Source organism: Schistocerca gregaria, chromosome 6 (assembly GCF_023897955.1).
Source record: "Schistocerca gregaria isolate iqSchGreg1 chromosome 6, iqSchGreg1.2, whole genome shotgun sequence".
Taxonomy (NCBI): Eukaryota; Metazoa; Arthropoda; class Insecta; order Orthoptera; family Acrididae; genus Schistocerca; species Schistocerca gregaria.
Window position 1 is genome coordinate 295,397,163 of NC_064925.1, and position 23,893 is coordinate 295,421,055.

The following is a 23,893-nucleotide window of genomic DNA, read 5'->3' on the forward strand; positions in this document are numbered from 1 at the left end:
GATATGAAACTTCCTGGCAGATTAAAACTTTGTGCCCAACCGAGACTCGAACTCGGGACCTTTGCCTTTCGCGGGCAAGTGCTCTACCAACTGCTTCGGTAGCTCAGTTGGTAGAGCACTTGCCCGCGAAAGGCAAAGGTCCCGAGTTCGAGTCTCGGTTGGGCACAAAGTTTTAATCTGCCAGGAAGTTTCAGAATAGCAATAATTAGAATAACAAAGTAAGACAAAGCAAAGATGATGTTTTTTACAGGAAATGCTCAATATGTCCACCATCATCTCTCAATAATACCTGTAGTCGAGGAATAATGTTGTGAACAGCACTGTAAAGCATGTCCGCAGTTATGGTGAGGCTTTGGCGTCGGATGTTGTCTTTCAGCATCCCTAGATATGTCGGTATATCACGATACACCTGCGACTTCAGGTAACCCTAAAGCCTATAACCACACAGACTGAGGTCTGGTGAACTGGGAAGCCAAGCATGACGAAAGTGGCGGCTGAGCACACGATCTTCACCAAACGACGCACTCAAGAGATCTTTCACACGTCTAGCAATACTGGGTGGTTCTAATAAAGCCACATGTTATTCCAAGCACGTCTGCCAATTTTTACCTCTCTATCTGCATTATTCCGTGGTTTATTAACTTTTCAAATTTATACTTACTTTTTGATCACCCGGTACATCACCTACAAATGCCATTTTGAAACTGCCTTGCGGTTAACTATCTGAAGGAAGCGACTGAATCTTCGCGCACTCACTCAGGAGACTTCAAATAATACATATGTAACGATTCGCATTCGTAGCATTGTTTTCAGCCGAGGAAAAAAAAAATGCTGTGCGTTACTTTCTGGGCAACCCTCGTAGTTATTCTGACACAGAAACCTATTGTGTAGGGTTTTGAGTGAGATATAGTATTTAAGTTATGGATTTCATCATACGATACTTAGTTTGAGGCGCCGAGAACCATAAAGCACATCGTCGTACATTGTGAGACGGTATCATTTATTTGTGCTTCAGACATCTGTTGAACTTATGTTGAGTCAGGTTTGCCTGTATTGTAGGCCCACGCATTATATATGAACATTCGCGAAAAGCTGTCTGACTGGTTTCTTTGATATTCACTTAAATGTGGGATCGACAACTGCGTGCTTTTGGCCCTTATGGTTCTGAGCGCCCCATTTTATTCGAGTCCAGCGACCATGTTAGAGTTGGTTGTTTACTGCGCAGGAACTGGCCTTCGTGAGCAGTGTCAACATGAGCTCTGTTGATGATGATGATTAGTTTACGGGACGCTCAACTGCGCGGTCACCAGCGCCCGTACAAAGTCCCAATTTTTACACAGTCCATTTTCTACTCAGTCCAATCTAGTCACGGTCAATAATGACGATGATGAAGATGAAGTGATGAGGACAACACAAACACCTAGTTCCCGAGCAGAGAAAATCCCCAACCCGGCCGCGAATCGAACCTGGGACTCCGTGATCCAGGATAGCAACACTAGCCATTAGACCAGCGGAGAGCTGCGTACATGAACTCTCTTGATCTTTTTTAACAGCTAACAGAAAAGAAAATTACCGTGAAAAGTTAGCCGCAAAGGAACTAGAGCATTTCAGACCAGATCGGTTGACTGAGAAAGTGACGACATCGAAGCAAGTCATAAGTATGCTGCTAGATTTGTTGGTGAAGGATTTGATCAACATTCGAGTGTTAAGGAGATACTTTCCGAACTGAAATAGGAATCCATGGAGGGAAAAATATGCTCTTTTCGCGAACTGAAATTGAGAGAATTTAGAGAACGGGCGTTTGGAGCCGATTCCAGAACGATGCCGTTGCCGCCAACATAGTCGTAGATTTTATGTATCGCGAAGATAGGAGAAATGAAGGCTCGTATGGAGTCATTTAGACCGATATTTTTCGCTCTCGCTCCAAAACTGAGTGGAATAGGGAAGGACGTTACTAGCTGTGGTACATGGTACGGCCCGCCATACACCATAAGATGGCTTGCGGCGTGAGTATGTAGATGTAGAATGTCAACCAGGATGTTTATTTCAACATTTCGGTGACCATGTTGCGTTCTGTCTTTTGCACCTTCATGTGAGTAATTGTGACGATTCGTATCTTCCAAGACCAATTACGCGGTCTTAAATCGCATAGACAATGTATAGGACTATCTGCAATAGCGAGGGAGCCGCAGCAATCCATATCCACACAGATCTGTAACTTTGCGGGGTCTGATTATTAATGAGTAGCTTTAGCTACTTATGGCATACACGAAGAATCTTGTAGAATCCTTTCCTTGTCTAACTGAAAACAATTACAAGAGCTGGAGATGGTGCTGCATGAAAATAGTGTTTTTTTTACTTGAAGTGATTAATTTGCTGTCCGGTGTGCTAACACCCCTCGTCCGAAGAGTTCAGAGTCCGATTTTGTTCATCACGTACAAGCAATGTCAGTGCAATAAACAACAATGGCACCTTGAACTCAAAAATTGTTCAAATGGTTCTGAGCACTATGGGACTTAAAATCTTAGGTCATTTGTCCCCTAGAACTTAGAACTACTTAAACCTAACTAACCTAAAGAAATCACACACATCCATGCCCGAGGCAGGATTCGAACCTGCGACCGTAGCAGTCGCGCGGTTCCCGACTGAAGCGCCTAGAACCGCTCTTCTTGAACTAACAACTGCAAACAACAGATGCACATCTGACCAATCAGCTGCGAGCAGGCAGTGTGAATTAGTGCATATGCGGGCGAAGTGTCTCAACGTTGTTGTGTCACAAAACGCAGGACTCTTTAATCAGGTGTTTAATTTGCTGAGCGCGAGGCGATTTTCTGGGCTTTCCTTTTTGGCAGCAGTCCCTCGTGCTAACGTGTGTATGCGAGTGAAATGACAAACGTGACATCAAGAAGAGGGGTTTATGATCAGACCAGAGTGTACAGCAGCCCGTTGCGAAGGACAGATGTGATATGATTTTACTGTTAGATGATTTTACTGTTGAAACGTTTATTTTTTGCACTGCAGTACATTACCCATAATTTAAACACAGGCCGTATTCAGTCTTACTCACATTGCTACTATCAATGCTCACTTTTCTTCCTCTACGTTTATACAACAAACTCCACAGAGAATGCAGATGTCGCAAAGTCTCAAGATACTAATAATATGGATGAATGCGTTTTCAAAAGAGGTCATTGTGTTGAGCTTGTGTGGCAATGTCTTAGGTGTTTACTGCGAATTAAAAAGAAAAAGGAAACAGCATCGACGTTAGCTAACTACTACACGTATTACCACATAAGCAGGCCTGGAGAAGCAAATAAAATTTGGGAAGAAGAATTTAAAACTTCGTGGTTTGTCGATGTCATTGTAATCCTGTCAAGGATGGCAAAGGACTTGTAAGATCTGCTAAACGGAATGAGTATTATCTTAAATAAAAGGTAAAAGGAGGCTAATAGACTATTGCCCAATTATGCTAGGAAATGCTGCGGGAATTATATTACGAAATGAGACATTGGTAGTAGTTCCGTTTCATATTTTTGGACAGCAAAATAAGTGACGATGGCCGAAACAGAATGATGCAGAATCTGAGTAACAAAAAAATTATTTCTGAAAAGAAGAAATTCGTCAACATGTAATGCAAAGTTAAATGATGAAAAGAATTCTTGAAAGTATTTGTTTGGAATTTAGCCTTGTACGGCAGAGAAACACGGACGGTGAAAAGTACACCATATTAGGCATGGCGCCCACGGCCTTGAATAGAAACTTTTGAAATTTAGTGATATAGAAGAATGCTGAAAATTAGATTAGTAGATCGAGTAGCTAATTAAGAGGTACAGGGGTGGATAAAAATATGGAAACACGAAAACACAACTCATTAACATAATAAAAAAAGGGAAAAGACCGTTCGAACAGGTCTTGAAGTCCCAAAGGTACCGACCGGCCCCCTAGTCATCCTCAGTCCTTAGGTGTCACTGGATGAGGATATGGAGGGCGATGTCGTCAGCACACCGCTCTCTCGTTGGCCTCACAAGGGCTGAGTGCACCCCGCTTACCAACAGCACTCGGCAGACCCGGATGGTAACCCATCCAGGTACTAGCCAAGCCCGTCAGAGCTTAGCTTCGGTGATCCGACGGGAACCGGTATTACCACTGCGGCAAAGCCGTGGGCACCATGCCTGAAATGGTGTAGGAAAACTGTTGGTATTCAAAACTGCTTCCAGTCGTCTCGGAAGTGGTAAATACAGCTACTGTATTGTTTTTAAGGGAATCATATATCCTTCTGCAAAACAGGGGTCTATAACATTGAGATCAGGTGACTGTGGTGGCCAGGGCAGATGTGACAGTTCATCCCCTTGCTAGCAAAACTAATACTGGGAGGTAGGAGCTTTGTGAACAGTCTTATGGGACACTGCATCACCCTTGGGGAACAAAATTTGGATCTTGCGATGGACGTCAACTTAAGAAATGGTCACATAATCCTTGGCACTACGCGACCTTGAAGACAAGCCAATGGGGACCATGTAATACCACGAAATAGGCACCAAAATAATATTTCACTCTTGGGACGTAAACTCAACCATAAGTTGGAATCAGTGTGAAACAGGACTCATTCGAACAAATGAGTTTCTTTCATTGCTTCATAGTTTAGGTTTTATCACCTCAGCGCCACTTTTTTCGTATTATGAGTATTTCCATCAGAGATGAGCGGATTTGGAATTCCAGCTCGGTCTGAAATTCCCTGATTATGGAGCTCTGCTCGTGATGATGGCGTCCGCGAGTGCTACTTTCAGTATCACAGTGACTTTAGCGTCCGACGCCGCTTTATTTTTTATCATAATCGTCTTCAACGACCGTCTTTCGCGGTCACTCAACACACAAGTTTCTTTCACGTTGTGACTCAGCGCATGATGTTATTCCCTTTCGCTGTACGCGGTATAAATCTTCGGTACGGTGTCTCTTGAAACACCTAACTGTTCGGCTACCTAGCTTACGGAAGCACCCACGGTCGGATTCACTGATCTCCGGCATTATGCCCTCACGACTGCACAGAACACCGTTCTGACAACAACAGACACTTGCAACGTATTGAAAATATCGTACAGGTGCCATCTGTGGTCAAATACAACAAAATGATTCAAATGTCTCTGAGCATTATGGGACATAACTGCTGAGTTCATCACTCCCTTAGAACTACTCAAAACCTAACTAACCGAAAGACATCATGCCCGAGGCAGGATTCGAACCTGCGACCGTAGCGGTCTCGCGGTTCCAGACTGTAGCGCCTAGAACCGTTTGGCCACTCCAGCCGGCCAAATACAATAACGCGACCTGCAGACTTGGTTAGCATCTGCGCTTATAATTAAGAATGCTTTTCTCGCGATATTTCCAAATCCGAACTGGGCAGAAGAAATCATTCAGACGCAATTAGACTAAATGAACACATATTTACCCACCAAGAACTAATGAATTTGAAAATAAATGTAAGTGTGCGTGTAATAAATTTATGGAGGAAGAAGAATGTGTGACTGTGTGACTACTGCAGGAAGTCTTAAGTGAATGTAGTTTAAAGTAGTTATGTAGGGATTTGGAGAACTGCACAGAACTCCATTCGTGACTGGTCCATCGGGACCTGTATCAAGCACTCCTCAAGAGCGACAAGCGGACACCAGCTGTCGGCAGCCAGTACGCGGTTAGTCTGACTGTGTGGAGGAGGGCCCTGCTTGGTGAGTGAGAAACATGAATACGGACGCCGAGCGAAGGGGACAACTTTCCGAGAAGCGTTCTGTGCCCGCCCGTCCAGCGCATGCACCCATCAGAGTAGAGGCGACTGTTTTTTGTGGCTGCGGCAGAGCATTACCATTTAAATGTACCGTTTAAACTTTAAAAGGCTGCGCCAGCGCGTCTGCACGGACAACGGTACAACTCTCGTGCGTTCTCCCTCCTAACTGATTCATGAAGAACGGCCGCCTCTGCCACAAGGCGACATTTTTATAACCCTGTCGGACCCCGTGCGCCGTAATTTTTAATTTTCCTGACGGTTCTTTGAACGCGTCTTTTTCATAGGGATTCTGTTACGTCTTTATTCCACACTTTCTTTCATACAATGGTTCCTTTATTTCTTTCAGTACAATACGAACTTTCCTCCTTTGACCTTCCTTACAGGCAGAATGCGCCGTTGTACGTTTAAGCGCTACTCCAGTGCACATCCGTTTCTCACATCCTGTTTATTTCCTTTCTACTCTTCTCTCTTTTTACAACAATAACTATTGATGCCCACTGTAAGACTAGCTGGTGTCGCTTAAGAGGCCTACCACTCAGCAAAACTTTAGTCATGATGCGTAGGTTCTTAGGTTACTTATACAGGGTGGTCACAAACAGTCTGAAAAGCTTATAAGGGTGTTCTGTCAGAGCGGCTGATGCATTTGGGAGAGCCAGCCATGGCAAAACAACTCGTATTTCACCTGGTGCGCAAGAAGTATGAGGCAGGCGAAATACTCTCATAACGAATGTAACAGTTCCAATTCCAAGGAAAGCAGCTGTGAATATTGCCGGACCATCAGTGTAATAAGTCATGATTCCAAAATACTGACACAAATCGTTTACAAAATAATGGAAAAACTGGTAGAAGCCAATCTCAGGGAAGATCAGTTTGCATTCCGGAGAAATGTAGGAACAAGCGAGGCAATACTGACGCTGCGACTTCCCGTAGAAGATGGATTAAGGAAACGCAAATCTACGTTTGTAACATTTTAGACGTAGAGAAATCTTTTCGCTGTGATGACTGGTATACAGTCTCGGAAATTCTGAAGGTAGCAGGGATAAAATAAAGGGAGAAAAGTGTCATGTAAAACTTCTGCGGAAATCGGGCGACAGTTATAAGAATCAAACATGCAAGGGAAGCAATGGTTGAGAGAGGAGTGGGACAGGATTGCCGTCTATCCCCGATGTTATTCAGTCATTAAATTGAGCAAACTGTAAAAGTAGGCAAAGAAAGATTTGGAGAAGGGGGGAGAAATAAAAACTCTGAGGGTTATCGATTAAATTGTAATTTAGTCGGAGTCAGCAAAGGACTTGAAAGAGCAGTTAAACGGAATCGACAATGTCTTGAAAGCAAAACAAGGATAATGGAATGTAGTTGAATGAAAGCAGGTGGTGGTGAGGGAATTAGATTAGGAAATGAGACACTAAAACTACAATGCTGTCCTAAATTAAAGCAACAAACGGAAATTTTGCAAGGTTCGTTTATTTTGACACAAAAAAAAATGGTTCAAATGGCTCTGAGCACTATGGGACTTAACATCTGTGGTCATCAGTCCCCTAGAACTTAGAACTACTTAAACCTAACTAACCTAAGGACATCACACACATCCATGCCCGAGGCAGGATTCGAACCTACGACTGTAGCAGTCACGCGGTTCCGGACTGAGCACGTTAATCGCGAGACCACCGCGGCCGGCTATTTTGCAACAACACATAATAAACAAGTGTTAGTAAAGTAGGAACAATGTAAAGAATAAAGAAAGTAAACAACTGCAAGATGCATAACGCAAACAAAAATGTTCTTCGTTTTTCTCAATTTTACGAATTTGAAAACACATTCCGACAACTGGTAATGTGTTCAGTATGGAGTGTGTCCACCCTTGGCAGTAATGAAGGCCTGACAACGACGGAACGTGCTATGAACGATGCCATCAATCTCATGCAGAGCCGTTTGCAAGTCTTGGAAAGTGTTCGGTGGATTCTGATGCGATGCAGCCCGTCTCTCTACTGCATCCCAGACATGGTCTAGGGGGTTCAAATCGGAAGAGCGAGCAGGCCACGCCAGAGGTGCAATATCTACCGTTCCCAAGAAAACGTCAACCACCTGAGCTCCATAAGGTCGAGCGTTATCGCCACCACTACGAAGTGTGCGCCCGCAGCAACCCGCAACAACCGCACATGAGGTCCCAGGATCTCGTCACGATACCTGACAGCAGTTAAACCTTGCAGATTCACCCGTACAAGTTCATACAGAGATGTTCGAGTGGTCAACAAAATCCGTGCCAACATCATTAGGTCCTCTTCGATATCGGTATCTCTCCACATTGTATAGGTCCCGAAACAGTGTTCCACTTTCCCTGCAGATGCGAATCTGCCGTGAATCACTCTCCAGACCAAACCGGAACTGATCTGTGAAAAGAACATTGGCCCTCTGTTCGACTTACAGGTGGTATGTTGCCGACTCCACTCTAGATGTTCCCTTCTGTGAAGACGTGTCAGAGATACTCTAAGTAGCCTGTTTACATGTTTGTATGTTGGCAGCGAGTTAGACTACATTAATACCACTGACATCGCTCTGCGCCCTCTGTAAGAGACTCTGTGGCTGGTCGGACTTGCAGTTGGGAGTGTATAATCTGCAGTGATATTAATGCAGTCTGAAGTGCTGCCAACATACAAACATATAAACAGGCTGATTACAGTACACACATAGCAGATCTCCGGCAATAAAGGACACACTACCGAAGCCTTCTGTACAGCGTTAGTCTCGATACAGCACGTCCAATGGATACTGCGATGTCAGATGCAGTTGCCGTGCAGTACTAAGGCGGCACCGTCGTGCCCTTAAGGTCAAATAACGATCCTCTCTCACGTGGCCGGCCCTGCTCTGATCTTCGGGATACAATTTCGGTCTGTATAAACTGTCACCCCATCCGAGAAGCAACAGGGAGAGTCACATTAAGCCATCGGGCCACATCAGTTTGCGACTGGCTGCTTCCATTCTGCCCATGGCTCTCCACTGCAGAGAGTCTGGTAAACGTCTTCACTATGCCATACTGCACCGTGTGTCACTGTGTACACAGCGACGGTGTGTCTGGCACTACCACGCAAACACTAACCCGTTTGATAGGTGCCCTGACGTTATCGTTGGCGTGGTTGTCCGTTGACCGGAATTCCATTGTGCTTGTAGAATACGGTCGTACTGACGTCTGTTGACAGTTTGTGTGATAATATCGTGAATTAGATATAGGATGGGGAAATAGCGGTTTGTTGCTTTCATTTCTGACACCAGTGTAATAGATGAGTTTTGCTATTTGGGCAGTAAAGTAACGGATGGTGGATGAAGCAGAGATGATACATATGATAAACTGGCAATGGCAAGAAAAGCCTTTCTGAAAAGAGAAATTTGTTAACATCGAATTTAGATTAAATGATAGGAAGTCTTTCTGAAGTTATTTGTCTGAAATTTAGCTTTGTACGGAAGCGAGACGTGGGCGATGAACAGTTGATTCTAGAAAATAATAGCTTTTGAAATGCGGTCCTACTGATGAATGGTGAAGATTAGATGGATAGATCATGTAACTAATGAAGAGGTGCTGAATTGGTAAGAAACAAAATTGTGACACAGTTTGACTAAAGGAAGGGATCGGATGATAGAACCCATTCTAAGACTTCAAGGGATTATCAAGTCAGTATTAGAGGGAAGTGAGGGAGGGGGGGGGGGGAGGTAAAAACTGTAGAGGGAGACCAAGAGATGAACACACCAAACAGGCTCAAATGAATGTGGGTTGAAGGGGGTGTTCTGAGACGAAGAGGCTCGCACGGAGTAGATCAGCGTGGAGAGCTGCATCGAACTAGTCTTCGGGCTGGAGGCCACAACAATATCATATATCTGATCTTGAGTGTCTGTTCCCTGAGATACCAATAGTCCAATTTTCACAAGCTTTCTTTGGTCAGACAAATCTAGTTTTCTCTCGGAATGTTTATATTTTCTTTCTTACATGTCAGCTGCGTGATTTGTCGCCGGCCGGTGTGGCCGAGCGGTTCTAGGCGCTTCAGTCCGAAACTGCGCTGTTGTTACGGTCACAGGTTCGAATCCTGCCTCGGACAGGGATGTGTGTGATGTCCTGAGATAAGTTACGTTTAGGTAGTCTTAAGTCTATGTGACTGATGACCTCAGATGTTAAGTCCCATAGTGCTTAGAGCCATTCGAACCGTTTTAGCTCGACAGTCATGAAATCTTGAATGAGACTCTGTGCTGGAGCAGACTCGACGATTATACTTTATATCCTATGATCGTCTAGGTCTTTAGATATGTTGGAAGAATAGCACGCCGTGACTAAGAGCCGGTGAGAGGACATTTTTTGCCATCAACCTCTTCTGCTCATGTACTGAAGATTTGTAGATTCAGTATCTGTACGTACCGCAGTTGTTATGCATAGAAATATCTGAGTAAACTGCTAATGGCCGAGAGAAGATAAGTGCTTTTGTGTGTTTGCTTATTGAGCACTGAGTGTTTTCCTGGAGGCAGGTCTCGTGTGTGTGCCCATTTCCGAGTTACCAGATAAGAAACGCCACTTGTTTGTTGCGTGACCATAATAAAATAGTGAAACTTATAAGATTACGTTTTGTGCTTCTTCAGAAGTGGGAAACTGACTTACTCATTCATCATAAAGCCGTTTTCGTGACAGAACGTCAGGAATCGCGATAATATCTTATATTACGGTAATCCATCACTTGGGGGTAGAAGTAAAATTACAAATTTGTTACGCTTTTCTGGTAAAAGAAGCAGTGATACTTCTTGATTAATAAAACCGTACAAAACTCGTGTCTGTCTGTTTGTCTTCAAACACGTTAATATCCGAAAACTACTACTAGACGGGTTTCTACGGGGTTTTCACTAGTAACTCCAGCTGGCTTGGGACAACGGATACACTTTATGTCATCAAAAACCGATCACAAAACGAAAGATCTCGTAACTTAAATATTTACTGAAATTTTCTTGTCTGAATGCGTTAATCTAAAAAACTACTAGCCGAGTTTTCGTAAGATTTTCACAGGTAACTTGAATATATCTTTGCACACCGTACAGGCTTTATTCCATAAAAATCGAATCACGAAAAACAAATATCCACACGTATTTGAAACCACTTGACCGATTACAACCAAACGTGGTACACGTATCACTTATTGACAGGGGTCTGCTGGGGCACATTTGTATGTGGCACCCGAATGTCATTTTACAAAATATGTATGTCTTTGATAGGCTTTTTATTGCTGCCTGTGTAAGACCGCAGACACAGAGGTACTGCTAGTGTTGAAGTAGGAGAGAGCTTGGCGCACAGTTGTTGGGAGCTGTCTGTGAGGAAAAGACGATGGAGTAGGCAGTTTATATGGTGTGCTGTGTGAAGCCACCAAGCGTTAGATTAATATAGGTATGTCCATATTGTTGAACTTGGAAGCAGAAGTCTTTAGGCAAGCAAGGTAAAGACGTTAAATAATTTCTGTTTTTACCAGCCTGTTAATATAGATGAGTTGGCTGATAATTTGTAATTGTTGAGTAACCTCAGAATGTACATAAATCGTTTTCATAAAAAGGCTAGTTGGATATTTCACTTTGTAATGTTTCTAAGATTTGAAACTTCATGATTTGCATTTGTGTTGGATTAATGAAGTTAGATAATACTTGCTGTTTAGATCTCATTGTTTGTGAATCAATTGTATGTGAGATGTTTTTGAAAAGACGAACTGAACTAGAAATATGATTTTGCTAAAAAAAAAAAAACTGGGTGATAGTAATTCACCATAACCAGTACGACCTCCATGTCCAGGTCATATATTTTTTAAAGAAGTTCGATTTCCTTACTTTTCTCTTTTATCGGCCAAAAGAATTTCATCTGCATTTCAAAGTACTATGGTCAGCACTGCACACTGCTGACCCTGTAGCTAGCATATTTATATTTTTGTGAGGGACCAGAATATATAGTGTTCCACCGTTGCTACTCTAGAGGTAGACCAAAGTTATCAGTTCTGAGTAGGGTCAGAAGATTCAGTGCCTAAGGGGCTGAATGTATTTTGCAGTGATTGTACTTCTTTATTGGTATTGGGAGTTGCATTGCCCAACCAGTTCGTGTAAAGTTTTGCTAACAAAAACACGGAGTAAGTACATGGTTCAGACATTCAACGCAATCTTAACTTTTCATTTTAAAAGAACGTGACATTATTGTCTGGGAAGAATCGATTTGGGGGTAAGAACCACATACCTATCAAACAGGTGGTATTGAAAACCAAATAAAGGTCACGAAGCGAGAATGCCCGGATTTAATTCATCCAGCATTTGAGAAGAAGAGCACTTAGGGACTTAAAACAGAATTTACACATAATTTCAAATCTTTACGAAACTTTTTCTCACTGACACTCCCCGTTCCCCACCTAATGATGAAAGAAAGAAAGGTTATTACATACTACATTTTCGCCGCTCATTTCGGCATGAGCCATGACGTCATGACATTTAAATTAGTTACGTCTTTGGTACTATCTATATTCGCAAGACAATTAGAAGACAGTATCTACATACACCGCAGAATGTGCTTACAAAATTATATCATTTTACGACACAGACAGAGGGAGGAGGAAAGATGGACAGATAACGGGAAGAGGAGGAGATGGACAGGAAGAGGGAGGAAGAGGAGATGGGCATAGAAAGGAAAGAGGAGATGGATAGAAAGAGGGTGTGGAGGAGATAGTCAGAGAGAGGATCGGGAAGAGATGGGCAGAGAATGAAGGTGGAAGAGGTGGGCAGAGAGAAGGGGGAGGAGGAGATGGACAGAGGAGATAGGCAGACACAGGGGTAAGGAGGAGATGGACTGCTAGAATTGAAATAAATAAATACCTGGGCAACGCCGGATAATCAGCTACTATTATCATAATGATTAAAAAGTAATACGATTCCGTGATGAAATGTAAGAATGTATGGAACCAAACGTCCCATTTATAACATCTACAGCGATACTCTGGAAACCAGTGTGAACTGCTTGGCAGAGCGTACTTTCAATTGTTACTGATATTGGACTCATTTCATTCCCATTCAAGTATGGCATGTGGGAAGAGCGACTGCTTAAACGCGTCTATTCCCTCTGTAATTAATCTAATCTTCGTCTTTGTGATTCCTATTGGAGTGATATATTGGGGATTGCAGTACATTGAGAGGGGGTGGGGGTGTACGTATGGTATGTATCCAAAAATGTAAACATGTATTTAAAAAGATCGTTACAGCCATAGGTACTAACCTACATATCTAAAATTTTGCGTATGCAAAGAAAAAGAATGATATGTTAATGGATGAATGTAGCAAAAGACCCAGAATTAATCTTTTGCCATAAATATTATTTTTATATTCTTTGACTTTTTATATAAAACCATAACTCGAAATCCAATCATGCAATGAATTTGAAAACTTTATTGCGGGGACCTAAGATTATGAGACCACTGAAGTACAATCACAAATTTATGGCAAACATTTTATTATTTACAGAGTTTTGAGTTTTGCACACTCAAAATAAAGTTTTTTTTTCTACATATAATCCTATAAATCAGAATGTGATCGAAGAATATTGTATTTTTTAATTCGAATGAGACGACAGCATGTTTCAAACAGCTCCCGAAAATGTCCTAGCATTAGCGAACATACTTTTAAAGAAAAGGCTTCTTATAATGGAAAAAATGCAAAATCAGTGTCCCAAATATTTTCTTTTGATACTTCTACAGGTAAAAAGCTTGACTAAATTTTAAAATCCTACGTACTGATATTCATCCTCCTCCCAGGTTTCTCTTCCCTCCCCTATCAATATGTGTGGCCTGTATTTGCAGGTAAGACACAACTCTGTCAATTTCCTTGACCCTGATCTCATCGCCGGCTGCAGTGACGGAGCGATTCTAGGCGCTTGTCCGGAACGCGTGACCGCTACGGTCGCAGGTTCGAATCCTGCCTCGGGCATGGATGTGTGTGATGTATTTAGGTTATTTAGGTTTAAGTAGTTCTAAGTTCTAGGGGACTGATGACCTGAGATGTTAAGTCCCATAGTGCTCAGAGCCATTTGAAGCTGCTCGCATCGATCGTGTAAAATGTTTTTGTCGTAAACACACCCGGGTCCCTACCAAATCTCTTCATCACTTCAATGCTGCCGTTATTTCCCTTATTAAAACATAACACTGCATCATAAACAAGTTTTTCAGAACATCACCTCTTTAGAATGCCCTTTTTAAGTTTCTAATCAAAATTAAATTACAGAGGATTTCATTTGCATTGTGTGTTTTCCCACGAAGATCCTCCCTTAGTATATGGAGGTTATTGTAAGAAACCTGAACGTGGGCGTAAATGCTTTCATAACAGGTTCTGGAAGTGAGTGTTTATGTGAATAGCTCTAATTTCTTCTCTTGTAATTATACCACTCGTCTTTCGGGCGTAGATAATACATTTGTGTTTGGACAGTGGAGAGTCTGTGAAAAAGTACTATCCGCACAGCACACTTGAAGCCTCTAAATTTCTTATGTTTTTCCAAATAGGTCTCCCATAAAATACCTGTAGAGAGTCCGTGTCTTTCAGAGTAAGCCTGCCTTTCCATGCTAGCGGTTTTCCATCCTTAGACACTTCACCGTTCTTCTCTTTCAGCAAGCGACGAAGCCGACCACGAAGCCTCTATTGGATGTGGCCAACACATTCCAACTTTTCTGTTGGGTTATTGTACTTTTTTAAAATCTGTTACAGCTCTGAAAGAAGAAGAGTCCCAATAACCAAGTCGTGGCTGCCAGTGCAGAGTTAAAAAAGAGTTTAATGTTTTGAAGGCATTGTTGATGCTGCTAACAAGATAAAAATCGCACACAACATAGATTAAACTCAGTAGATTAATAAAATGCTTTTGAAAAATCGATTTTTTGATCCAGATCTGTTACGTCCCTTCGTGGAGTTGGTTCCTGAAACTTAATACATAGACTTTCATGGAATAGTTTGCGTTTGTCTTCAAGCATTTGCCAGTTCACTTATTTCAGCACCCTCATGACGCTGTTCCATTGGTGAGACAAACTTCCGTCCATTGGTGCTGCCCGTCTCTTTGTGCGTTCAATATCTCCTGTTAGTTCTATATGGTATGGATCCCATACTCTAGGGTGGGTCGCACGAGTGTATTGTAAGCAATCTCCTTTGTGGAATTCCCTAGTGTTGTACCAATGAACCGAAGTCTACCACTTGCTCCACCCACGACTGAAACTATGTGATCATTATATTTCATATCTCTGAAATTGTTCCTGCCAGATATTTGTATTAGTTGGCCGATTCCATTGATTCGTTGATACTGTAGTCATAGGACACTACGATTTTTCGGTTTCTTAGGTACAAAAAATTACATTTCTGAACATCTAAACCACGTTGTCAGTTTTTGCACGACTTTGAAATCTTATCAGGGCCTGATAATTGTGTTTCATAGAGCTATGGAAATGTGCACAAAAAATCTTTGATCCAGGATGAGAATTATTACGGAGCGGAAAAAAGAGACTTGCCGCGATTGGAAATGTTTGTATTGAGTTGTTTATTTAGGCGTGTTGTATTGAAAACAAGTAAGAGGAAGGACTATAACTGGACTTCCATTCAGGAGAACGACGGTTCAAACCTGCGTCCGGCCATCTTGATTTAGGTTTTCCATGACTACCCTAACTCGCTTCAGGTAAATTCCGGGAGAGTTCCTTTGAAAGAACACCGCCGATTTCCTTCCCCATCCGTCCCTAATCCGATGGGACGGATGACCTTGCTGTTTGGTCCTCTCCCTCCAGTCAACCAACCAATCAACCAACCAACAACTAGAATACATACAGAAAAATTCCTTGTTAATTTTCTGCGACCCTTAGTATGTCTAATCCTCTCCACGATCTGAACCCTCTCTTCATCCTTTCCGACCCTACTTCCCTCTTCAATGTGTGTGTGTGTGTGTGTGTGTGTGTGTGTGTGTGTGTGTGTGTGTGAAAAAAGTGGAGGACAGGAGAGACGACGGTTGGGTGGGACAATGTGAAGGGACTTAAACACGTGAGATGATAAGCAAATATGGAGGCCGAAGACCGGCGTTCCATAAACGTATGGGGAACCGCCTAACCAAACAGAGGGTCGCCGAAGCCCGCGGAAGCGAGGGCGTGTGTCGCCCAAGGGTAAATACAGTCACTCAGGGGGAGGACCCCACGTAACTTGGTAGTCACTGCGCCGTCTGAGCCGGATAAAAGGACTGCCGAAATTTTTAATGAGTTTCTTTTGAAGTATAAATAACGTAAGAAACTGAGAAAGTAAAAGTCATAGAGGCCAATTATTCTGATACACAATATTGCATCTTCGCTCATTAGAGTTCCGCCGTAAGATTCTCGTTATAATGAGCTTAGCTGCAGTATTTCCGAAAGGACAAAGGATAGGGTGTCGTAATTATAAGACGTCCAGGGGCGCCGCAGTTTGTAGAGAAGCGTGTCCCGGGTCTTTCCTTTAATCTTTCTGGAGGAATTTGGCGTAGGAGGTCCTAACGAGCACTTACCTCTACGGAGAAATTTATGTAGTTTGCAGAAAAGAAACACGAGAAATAGTGGACATACTCGTATATTTAAGGTTGAATAACAAGTACACTTTTTTGTTGTACAGGTTTTTGTTGATTTCAAAACAGTTTTCGGCATATTGGGCCCTCTTCAGGAAACAACTAACTAGTATCCGAAAGGGGTACTAGTTCTTAGGTAGCCAAACATTATAAGCAAAGATACAATCTACTTGGATAGAGTGTTGTGCATTTGACTTGTTTCTTAGCGTTGAAATTACACTTTACATAATGGAAAATGGTCAGTTTAACAATTTCTGTCAATGACACTTCCTCAAAAAGCTAACCATTTAACCTGTAATATTGTGTAGTTTAATTATTGTGCTCATAATTTTTCGTTTGATACACAGTTCTCTATGCAAGTGGATTGCCCTTTGCTTATAATGTTTGGGTATTTAAGAGCTGCTGTCCCTCCCAGAAGCAAGTCAGACTCACAATTTACGCGCAATCCAAGAGCATGCGCTATCACAAAGTCATCTCTGGGATTGAGACGATGTGAAAAGCTGAGAGAATTCATGTCGCCCACAACTCACTCGTTTACTTCACGGAAAACATTTTTACACGGTAACGAATTACAAAATTTGCCAGAAAGGGAGTTTGCAACATGCTTAGCGCGGAAAAGACCGTAACTGCCTCGGCGTGTATAGAGAGCCAGAAATCTGCAACAATACGACTGTGTAAACAACGTTTCAAGACTTTTAATCCTCCGCGTACGTGTAGAGACTAATGGCTCCCGATATACGAAATCAGCCAACGTAGAGCTCTCCGCGCGATAAAAGTGGGGTGGCCAGATGAATACCTGCCTGTCTTAACGTTTGTCTTTGAATCTTATTTATAGTGATAGAGCAAGCGCTTTCAAAGGAAAGTACCAGCGTTTGAACATGGAACGCAAGTCTATCGGGAGGTATCAATACCGGAGGCATACACATTATTCAAGCTCTCAAAACCCAGTGGAAAGCACTCAGGACGACAGGGAGAATTATTTTCTCTACTTTGCTTTCGGAACCTGTCGGACCTCTCAGTTCTTATTATATAAGCGATTGAGGGTACAATGATGTTTTGTTTTGTACGTAATTTGTGAGATAAAGGCATAATTGATAACATACCCAGACCTCAATTATTGCTCGGTGGAGTATGGTAGACACCCCGTAATCCTTCCAACGATATATGGGTGAGTCACTAACTATTGCCACCTGCAATAACTCCGAAAGTATTATAGTAACTGAAAAGCTTGTGGGACAAATGTTACATGGGACAACGGGGGCCATAATATGATGTTGGTTTTTTGATGCTATGTGAGTTCGTTTCAGAGATATGGTCCACTTTTTTTTTAATGGGATGCTATATTTTGGTACTTATTTTCTGATAGCGGCTGTCGAGACGAATCCTATGATATGGAACATAAGCTCTTTGAAGGTCAACGAAGGTCAAGAAGGTGGTATGAACGTCCATTTATAGAAGGTGTTCGAAGTGATGGCCACTGGTATCAATGCGGTGCTGCAATCTTCTTATCATGAACTGAGTGGCATTCTTTATCACTTCGGTACTTATTCGGAAATTCCCACTGCAAACTTCTAGGACATGTAGGGGGGAGTGAGTACATAGTATTTTGAATAGGAACTCATGTCCGGAAACGAACAGTTTCCTTTCCACGACGGTTTGTTCAGATGTGAAACGCGTACACGTCTGCTGAGGGAAAGAGACAGGTCTCAGAGTTGCTTGTCCTGGTATGAAGTAGCGTAGACTTGGTGACGTGTATAATATTTGTAACAACGTCGATGTTTTAATCATCAGTACTGTTCTGTACGTACAGTGCGTAGTGTAGCAAGTACTAATACAAACAAATGTTTGAGTGATAAATGGATGTTTCGTTATGTTTCCTTTCGAATTGTTACCTAATAACTGCACTGCGTCGTGCCTAATGCAATTTCTCAAGCGGAAGTGGATGAGTTAAACATCTGAATTGAAACCGTCGTTCAACGGAAGCGATACGTTTCCGGTTATGATATTCTGTTCAAAATATTATTGACTCACTCCCCCCTACAAGTCCTAGAAGTTTGCAGTTGGAATTTCCGAACACCATATAAATGTTCCTATTAAGTAGTTTTCGAAAATTTTCAGACTCTGCAGGTGGGGCACATGGAAGTTAAATCTTTATTCCTACTGGATGTTTCTGGAGACTGGCTGGCTGGAATATGGGCGGAATTGTAGTTATTGTTCACATAGCTGGTTCTATTTTAATTTGCTTACTGTCCGCAGATTAATCAATTTTAATTATTAACGAAGAAAAGACACCATATATTCTCCAGCATCGCCCAGCTGCAGAACCCAGCTGGATCCGCGGCTGTTAGGCTGCTGCTTCAGCTGCGCCCTCGTCACGACCAGTTGTAGTTAGTTTCGACGCACCTCCGCCAGGCAACCGCTTGTATGAAACCAGCTCCGGTTGCTATCGGCTGGTACCCATTAATAAAATCCCTAAGATTTCATTAAGTGGTGTGGTCAGCTTTGGAGGTCACGCCACACACAGAGAAACACCTAGCCTTTGCTCCTCCCCGTCGACTCTCGCCGGATGCCAGACTTCCCGGCCACATGCCGCCGGTCCTCGGTGGACGGCGCGCTTTGAGGGCAGCTGGTCGCGACTTTGGCTAACGAGCGCGGCTAACGACTGCCGCACAAATAGTCCTCCCGGCTGCTGAGGGAACGCTGCCGGCACTGACGTCACGGGAGCGCCTTCTGAAGCAGCAAACTCGCCCTCGTGGTCGTATGATTTTGCCTGTTGAAATGTTGAAACAATAGCTTACGCAGCCCTCAGGAATCTCGTCTGACCTCTGTTAGACCCACGTTTCGCAAATCATACCACGTGGTTATAATTAAACTGAGGCTGTGCGAGTGTTGCTGTGCGGTTTGTAAACATCGCACGACGCCGAAACATCGTAGGTATGTTCGTTAATCGGTGCGCTCACGGATTATGCTGAAGAACATTAGTTCCACTTCCTGACACCAGGTGAAAATATGGCGCTGTATGCAGTCAGAATTTGATGTGTGAACAGGAAAATGAGAGGAACGATCAAACACATAACTATGACTCTGGCACGCTTATTACATGTGATCAGTACAGTATCCTGACTGAGCAAAATGCTGCATCTTGAAACCTTCCCGTCTGCTCTATATCTCTTTTGTTACGCAATAACCGTCTCCTCTATATCTCTTTTGTGACGCAACCTTTCCTTCTACAATAACCTATGAAACCTTCCCTTAGGATTTCTACCTCTTGCTTAATAATAACAAATGAAATCTTCCCTTTGAAATTAATTCTCTTTCTCAATATTCGCATAAAAATTTAAATCCTGCTTCTTAAAAGCTATTTTCTGATTATTTCGACGAAACACAGAATGTGTCGTCGTCGTGGCCCTCAGTCGTTATCTGCAATAACCCAAAACTATTCCTTACCTTTTTTTACTGTTACTGGATCGCCATCTGACTGCTACATCGAACTGCGACATGAATATACTTACTCTGTTTTACTATACTTTATTAGCTGCTGGTGGGCTGTCATAATAAGTGGCTGAATGTATTACCAAAGCTGAGGTTATTCTTTAATTAATGTGACTGACGTTACGTAATTCATAGTTAAACTTTTTCTTAACAACAATAAAGTTTTGCAAAGTTTTACGTTGATCGTTTTTGGGATGGACTATAATCAGTAATGCAATATTGCTGGCAAAAATTAATTATATTCTGAATGAAATGATTTTACAAATGTTCAAATGGGACTTACATTTTACAATAATCTTACAATTAGCATTGCGCAAACATACCTTCAGTAGTCTTGAGTTTCTCAAAAAATTAATTCAATAATATTTGTTCCCCTTATGATAATAGTTAGCTGATGTCTCTGTACATCCTTTTATAATCTACACTACTTTTATAATCATAGCTGGTGGCTGGCAGGCACACCGCTCCTCTTAACCTCTCGCTTCAGACCTGCAATCGACTCGCTTCACTTCTCGCTTACTACTGACTTCCAACGAAAGCTAAAGTGCGGTCTCTCCTGCCAACAATGCTTTCTGGTGCAGACAATCCCTGCTACCATTACAAAATGTATCAATGCGCGGTCTTTCCAGCTCTTTTCTTAAAATGTATCCATACGCTGTCTCTCTGGCCCTTTTAAAAATGATATCAATGTGCGGTCTCTCTTGCCAACAATACTTCTGTGCAGACATTCCGTGCTACCACTATTATTTCCAACGTGACAAATATTAATTAGTCCTACTTAATCCTATTAATAAAATATAAACATCTGTCATAAATTGTGGTTTGACGATAGACAATAGAAATATACACGTCTTACAATCTGTAACACGGCATGGTCAACAGTTACTCACAGCATATCCAGTGTGATCAGAGAGATATGTCGTCATATGCTAATTTTCAGACCAGGAATAGTTCGGATACATCCCTGATAGAAACGATCTTCCAGATATCTTCACAACCAGGAGTCACGTGGATTTCGGTAGCGAGAACAGGAAGGCCACACATCTCGAAATTGCCTAGAGAAGAAGCGGTCGTTACCGAAGGTTTCTCTCAACAAATATTTCACCTTGCAAGCGACATATGGTGTCACCCCATCTTGCATGAAAATAGCGGTGTGGACACAGTTGCGTTCTTGCAAAGCTGGAATCACGTGACGCACAAAGAGGTCAGTATAACGTACAGATAAGGTGTCATTTCTTCGTAGAAAAACTGGCCGAGAATGAAGCAGATAATGAAGGCACATCACACTGTCACATACGCATTCACGGTACCGTGCACAGTAAAACGTGCCTCGTCCGAGAATATTCCCAAGCCACATGTCATCCATTTCCATGCGTGGAAAAAAATGAAGGGCAAATGCACGGCATTGTAGCCTATGCTGGGACTTCATTTGGTGTACATTTTGAATCTTGTAGGGATAGTAGTGTAAAACGCGTCGAAAAATCTTTTTAACTGTTGTCAAGGTGAGAGGGAGTTGCTAGGAGACAGCTCGAGCACTGGCTACAGAATTTGGGAGATGGTCTGCACATTCCGCTGAAGATACAGCAGCTTCACCATCTGCCATGGGAATGGGCCACGTCCCTCTCCCTGCTGTACTACACGATTCACCAGTTTCTCCAAATTTCTTGATCATATTCTTTACCCTATTTGACATGGGCTCCCTTTGCAGCTGTTTTGTCGGCGATATTCGCGCAATGCAATGCTGCTATTTTCTCTCAATAGACATTGTGTTTCGTGCGGAAAACGTCAACCTTGTTAACCCTTTACACCAACTGTCGCTAAAAAAAAAAAAAAAAAAAAAAAAAAAAACAGAGCACACGTCGCCAAGTGACAAACAAAAAATTGACGTCAAAACACGAAGCATTTCACATTCTGACTGCATCACCTGGCAGCAGAACGTGGAACAACTACCTTTTTCAGGAAACTCTGCAAGAGCACCGCTTAATAAATATACCTACGCTGTTTCAGCGTCCTCTTAGCTATGCAGCCCACTTTTCGGCACTCCAAACATAGCCACCCAGTATGTACACTAGTGATCGAGAAAATTATGGCTACTTGCTTACTAGCGTCTTGGTCCACCTATGAAACGTAGTACAGCAGTTATTCGGCGTATTATGCAGTAGACTAGTTCTTGGAGTTATGACGCGCCAGATGTCTACCCACAGGCCACACAATTCTCGAAAATTGTGGGTTGTTGGTTCGAGGGCGCCTGACAGTGTCCTAAATGACTTTCATAGGGTTCATATCTGGCGAATTTTGAGGTCGAAATTTGAATGTGAGTTCACCATTATGCTCCTCAAACTACTGTTCTACAGTTCTGGCTTTGTACCGTGGACTATTATCCTACTGCAGGATGACACCTCCGTCGGCGAAAACATAAAGCACGAAGGGATTCAGGTGGACAGTAATAATATTCACGCAGTCCACAGCAGACTTTAAGAAAGGAATCAGGTGTCATTTCCTCCAAGTTTTTTTGGGGAATTAGAGGTTTTCATACAGTTGCTGAAATGCGCCAAAACCCTTTCACTCGCATGATCACAAAGTAGGTGTAATCCGCTGAATTACAGACCTATATCACTAACATCGATTTGCAACAGGGTTTTAGGACATATACTGTATTCGAACATTATGAAGTACCTCGGAGATAACGATTTATTGACATATAGTCAGCACGGATTCAGGAAATATCGTTCTTGTGAAACACAACTAGCTCTTCATACTGATGAAGTAATAAGTGATATCGGCAGGGGATGTCAAATGTTTCAAATGGCTCTGAACACTATGGGACTTAACATCTATGGTCATCAGTCCCCTAGAACTTAGAACTACTTAAACCTAACTAACCTAAGGACATCACACAACACCCAGACATCACGAGGCAGAGAAAATCCCTGTCCCCGCCGGGAATCGAACCCGGGAACCCGGGCGTGGGAAGCGAGAACGCTACCGCACGACCACGAGATGCGGGCGCAGGGGATGTCAATTTGATTCCATATTTTTAGATTTCCAGAAGGCTTTCGACACCGTTCCTCACAAGCGTCTTCTAATCAAACTGCGTGCCTACGGAGTATCGCCTCAGTTGTGCGACTGGATTCGTCATTTCCCGTCAGAAAGGTCACAGTTCAGAGTAATAGACGGAAAGTCATCGAGTAAAACAGAAGTAATATCCTGCGTTCCCCAAGGAAGTGTTATAGGCCCTCTATTGTTCCTGATCTATATTAACGACATAGGAGACAATCTGAGTAGCGTTCTAGATTGCTTGCAGATGATACTGTCACTTACCGTCTTGTAAAGTCATCAGATGATCAAAACGACGTGCAAAAAGGTTTAGATATCTGTATGGTGCGAAAAGTGGCAATTGAACCTGAATAAAGAAAAGCGTGAAGTTATTCAGATGAGTACTAAAAGAAATCAATTAAATCTGAAGGCTGTAAATTCAACTAAATACTTACGGATTACAATTACAAATAACCTTAATTGGAACAATCACATATATGTTGTGGGTAGAGCAAACCAAAGACTGCGCTTCATCGGAAGAACACTTATAAGGTGCAACAGGTCTACTAAAGAGACAGACTGCTTATACCACGCTTGTCCGCCCTATTCTGGAGTATTGCTGTGCGATATGGGATCCGCATCAGGTGGGACTGACGGATGACGCCGAAAAAGTACAAAGAAGGGCAGCTCGTTTTGTATTATCGCGAAATAGGGGAAATAGTGTCACAAACATGATACGTGAATTGGAGTGGCAATAATTAAAACAAAGGAGTTTTTCGTTGCGACAGGATCTTCTCATGAAATTTTAATCACCAGTTTTCTCCTCCGATTGCGAAGACATTCTGTCGGCACCCACCTACATAGGAAGAAACGATCATCACGATAAAACAAGAGAAATCAGGGCTCACACGGAAAAAAAATTAAGTGCTCGTTTCTCCCGCGTGCCGTTCGAGAGTGGAACGGTAGAGAGACAGCATGAAGGTGGTTCA

At 42.5% G+C, this 23,893-nt stretch overlaps 1 protein-coding gene and 1 pseudogene across 2 annotated transcripts in view; one reads left to right on the forward strand and one right to left on the reverse strand.

The window, feature by feature from the left end:
- The window catches only part of LOC126278455 (E3 ubiquitin-protein ligase TRIM9), a 712,180-nt gene that overhangs the window by 413,250 nt on the left and 275,037 nt on the right, over nucleotides 1–23,893 (forward strand). The window lies entirely within an intron of this gene.
- LOC126279179 (5S ribosomal RNA) lies at nucleotides 4,047–4,165 on the reverse strand (annotated as a pseudogene).